The 4,830-nt window shown below is 41.8% G+C and overlaps 1 non-coding gene across 1 annotated transcript; it reads right to left on the bottom strand.

Moving 5' to 3' along the window:
* Window positions 1-2,707: 2,707 nt before the first annotated feature.
* On the bottom strand, window positions 2,708-2,782 carry Trnas-cga (transfer RNA serine (anticodon CGA)). Its single transcript has one exon. It is a non-coding gene; the product is annotated as a tRNA-Ser (tRNA).
* Window positions 2,783-4,830: the final 2,048 nt, after the last annotated feature.

Raw genomic sequence — 4,830 nt, 5'->3', positions numbered from 1 at the left:
TGATCTGTTCGTAGCCGGCCGTTGTGACCTAGCGGTTCTAGGCTCTTCAGTCCGAAACCGCGCTGCTGCTGCGGTCGCAGGTTCGAATCCTGGATGTGTGTGATGTCCTTAGGTTAGCTGTTGATGAGGGTAGTGTTTGAGTGCGTCTGCCACCTATTTCGAGCGGTACTGTGAAATTTTTTCCCAGTAGGATAGCACCGGCTGTATGACATAATCAATTTTTGTGCTGTATTACGATTTTAGTTATTAATTGTGTAGCACTATGCATATAGTTGTGTGATTTGGACCTATATTTGTGATTAATTACATAATTAGGACCAATTTTCACTTCAGTTTCCCAACTGAAACAGATAATGCACGGCACCCTTATCTTCTTCTCCTGCATCTGGGCAGTTTCCATGTGTTGGGGGGTGCACTCGAGCTATGCATCCGGATGGACCTCTGTTCAAGTCCCAGAAAGGGCAGCGCCATTTTGAATTTCCCGCCAATTTCTGTGGGATCCGTGGGGTGGGTCGTCAGCACAACTATGGGACAGAGAAATCCCCACCAAAATTATTAATTCCCACAAAAATTCTAAATTTCTGAAAATAGGATAAATAGGATGGGGGTGGGGTAGGGGTGGGGTGGGCATGGTCGTGGCGGTAATTATTTGATCAGTTTAATTAATTTGCATATCACTTTGATATCAATTTGATATCAAAAGTGTCCTAGCAAGACCCTTACGCTACTACTATGAATGACATCGAAAACAAAGAATGGAACTTCCTTTCGTTCTAGCGTGAGTTGTGGAAAGAATGTCACAATTATGATAATCAAGTCCAGGTGGCAATCATTAAAACAAAGGCGCTCCTTGTTACGGGGATATCTTTTCAGAAATATTTTGTTGGCTCGCTCTTACATAGGAAGAAATGACAGCGGTAAAGATATAATACAAATTAGAGCTCACACGAAGAGAGCTAGGTGCACATTTTTCTCAAGTGCTATCCGAAAGTGCATCGGGTGGCAGATTTTTTGAAAGTGATTCTGTGAATATTTTGGCAAACAGGTAAGTATCAATTGCAGAATAATTATGTACATGTAGACATGTATATTCTGCCCTCTTCTTTCTTATTACTAGGCCTAGGGAACATAGCCCCCATATTATGGGAAGGGCCCATGTAGAAATGGTCCCGTGTGGATCTATATCTCTCGCTAATACACCCATTTGCAGCCGGTGTTAACTTAATACTGATTTAACTAGTCTTTTACTAGGTACCCAATCACTTGAAGCGTAACCTATTATGGAAGCAAGTATAAAATGCTCATGGACTAGAGGAAGTGAATACTCACAAACTGATTTTCTACACCAATCGCTAAACTTCGATATTTTGAAATAAACTAATATAATTTTAATTTAATCATACATTTCTTACCTCTGGAATGGAAGAGGTCAGGCTGTTATCACACGTCACTGTCACAGTAACAATCAGGTATAACTGTTCGCGAGCACTGTAGACAGTACTCTGTACGCATCGAACCTGCATATCTTCTTCGTATGAAATTCGAGTAAGTCTTCACCGGCAGATATGACGACATCAAGACTGTACATCGATGGTATCCCTCTTGCTTAACACTGAACGTTCAACCTTGTCAATGCGTCATTACTTCTCAAACTGGATTCCAATTGACGCGGCAAGAATTTATCAGACGACTCGTTGAACATGGGGATCAATCTGCAGTGAAATTTCTACCTATGATTTTGAGTAATATGTAGATATCTGCTTTTTTTCATAAACTGAGCACTACTGACGTAATCCGTGCTCTGTGCTCCAGAAGAGACGGGACGCAGTTGTACTTAGCAAAGCGTTGCACTGAATGAGATTCAGGCGCAATTAAGGCTAGCTTCCACAGAGAGTGCACACGTCGAGGTCAATTTCATGCTTCCACCTCACAGTAGTGTGCAAATAAACTGGAACATGATGATTAAACTTAACTGTGACCATCTATTACTAAATGTGTAATAGAGAAAGTCGATCACGCAATATTAATAACTAATGTGTTCTCCTTTTTCTTTTATGAGACTCTGAACACGTTGTGACATAGATTCGACCAGTTACAGCAAATGATTCGTAGCTCATCGTTATGAAACCACACTTTTAGCACATTTACTAACTTGCGTTCTTTTGTTGAAGAGTCAATTTTTCCAAGACGCCTTTTCACAATATTCCACAGATTCTCGTTGAGACTAAGGTCTGGTGAATTATCAGGTGACTGAAGCACGTTAATGTTTTCTTCCCTGTTTTCGAAGTGTGACACGGGGTGTGACCATGTTGAAATCTTTCTCCACCATCTGAAAAAATCATTAGGAATAGCTCAGTCTCGCGCCTAAGGATTTCGGTGTATTTGGTTGAGTTCATCATGCCATGAACTAGAACTACTGCCCCAGGGCCACTTGCAGTGAAGAAACTCCAAAACATTTTTTGAGTTCAAGAGGCTGCTCAAGATGCTGATCGAGATAGTTTCCAAGATACTCAGTTCTTACCACCTCATGGGTGCTTGGCCTAAAAACCATTTATCTGTATCCTTGAGCAATAAAATGTAAAGCATCACTGAACATTACACGTTTCCAATCATTGGAGGGCCAACACTTTGGGCCGTGCCATCCTTTATTTCTTCATGGCAGGTCTTAACAACTGCTTCTTTGAAACTTCCTGGCAGATTAAAACTGTGCGCCGGACCGAGACTCGAACTCGGGACCTTTGCCTTTCGCGGGCAAGTGCTCTACCAACTGAGCTACCCAAGCACGACTCACGTGCCGTCCTCACAGCTTTACTTCTGCCAGTACCTCGTCTCCTAGCTTCCATACTTTACAGAAGCTCTCCTGCGAATCTTGCAGAACTAGCACTCGAAAAAGAAAGGATACTGCGGAGACATGGCTTTGCCACAGCCTGGAGGATGTGTGTAGAATGAAATTTTCACTCTAGAATCTGCTTCTTTATTGACTTTTATACCTTCCACCCACAATCGAGAAGCCTAAACCGTACAACTGAAGAGTCAGTTTCAGACCCTGTAGCTATTAAATCCCTCTGAAGGTCCTTACCTATCTTCTGAGGATGAATTTTACGGTTTCTATGCACAGTGCTGTCAGTTCTAGGGGTGGTGTTTTGGTTGAATAAGTCTTGAAACACCACAATTTCTCACCCCAACAACAGAGACAATGTGTGTTGACGAAGAACAACTATTTTTGCTTGCTTGATAGTTAAACGTCCATTTTAACACAATCACCATGTTTTCCTATAGAAAACACAGAAGTAACACACGATCTTGCTACACATACAGGCACTCAACTGCACTCGAGAGGACCTACAACTGTTGTCCATAGTCAAGGCAACAATAGTACGCCAAGAGTTCAGCAACAGGGAAGATAAAATTGGTTACAGCTAAACAATTCCTTCTAATATATGAGTTTGTCCTAATTAATTTGCACACTACTTGACATCAAAAAAAATAGTTCCAACGTGGACAGCCATGAGTCAAATGCACAAACAAGCTAACTCACAGCTCCACTCAACACAGTATGAGAACTATACCTTTTAAGGCAGCATCATAATAGTGTCTCAGCGATTGCCGGACTCTTCTATAGTCTCCGCCAAGAAGAGCCGAACTGGTAATTTTCACTTGATCACACTCGGTGTTCAGTCGCTTGAGAACTAAAGCATTGTTTAAAGATTGATCACTGCAAGTGAGAATTGAAATACATTATCCGCACAGTTTTCAAATTCCAGTTGAGTATGGTACCGTTTCCGTTAATGAAGTATTGTAAACCATTGGTAATCGTTTTGGCATCACCGTTTGCCGTAGTTTACCTTACCGTATTTTGAACCTGTGACTAGGCTATGTAGTTGCTGCGTGTAAGCACCTCGTAAGGGCATCTATTTTCATTGGTAAGTGGTTCTCTTCATGACACAGTCATGCTTGGCGGCAAGTGCATTTACTGAACAGAAATTGAACAATCCGCCGAGTAGAACTGTGCGAATAGTTATTTTGCACATATTGGTTAGGGAGTTCTTGCTCTTCTCAAATCCTCTAAGAGGTTACGTCGTTGACTTTCATATCGCAAAGCGAACACACTAATATAACGTGGTTGGGATCTGCGATATTTGGATGTTCTACATTCTCTCTACGTGCGTAGGATAACAGACGTACCCAACCTGACATTTTATAGTTGTAGCGTGTGGATGGTTTTACCCCTGTAAACCACGTTTGTGACGGAATGCTCGGCTGTATTGTTACGTAATATTATTCTTTCGACTGATGAGAAATTTGCCACAGCTCAGTCCACTTCTGAAAGACTTACGTTTTAAGGCAGAAACGAAAGCCTTATACAGAAGAAAGGTGTAGCAGATTTGACCATTAATATCACTATGATTCGCCAGATGGATCACTACCTCGTTAGGTGAAATACCAGTGTGACCTTTGATCTATTACAACTGGACACAGCGGTATATTAATTACCGTGCACAGAACACATTGTGGTTAGTTTTGCTGCCTTATTTCGGTTTTCCTAGATTTCTCAAAACGCTTCGCGTATCCGTGACTAAAAACTCGAACAGTATTTCTGCGTATCGAAGGGTTCCCTGGACCGAAAGAACTTCGTAAATGAAGACCAGTGACTGGAATCCGTAGACTTTTGAGACAGTGACCACTTGAAACATCACCTGCCGACCGGCTGGATACCAGTTACTGGACGCTGGACCCTATTCTGACTGGACCAAAGATGAGAGTCTTCCTATAAACGAAAGCAGTTTCTTCCTTAGACATGCAAAAATATTGTTCACACTTCATGCAACG

Source organism: Schistocerca cancellata, chromosome 5, assembly GCF_023864275.1.
Source record: "Schistocerca cancellata isolate TAMUIC-IGC-003103 chromosome 5, iqSchCanc2.1, whole genome shotgun sequence".
NCBI lineage: Eukaryota > Metazoa > Arthropoda > Insecta > Orthoptera > Acrididae > Schistocerca > Schistocerca cancellata.
Note: the sequence above shows the minus strand (reverse complement) of the source record. Positions and strands in the feature narration are given on the sequence as shown.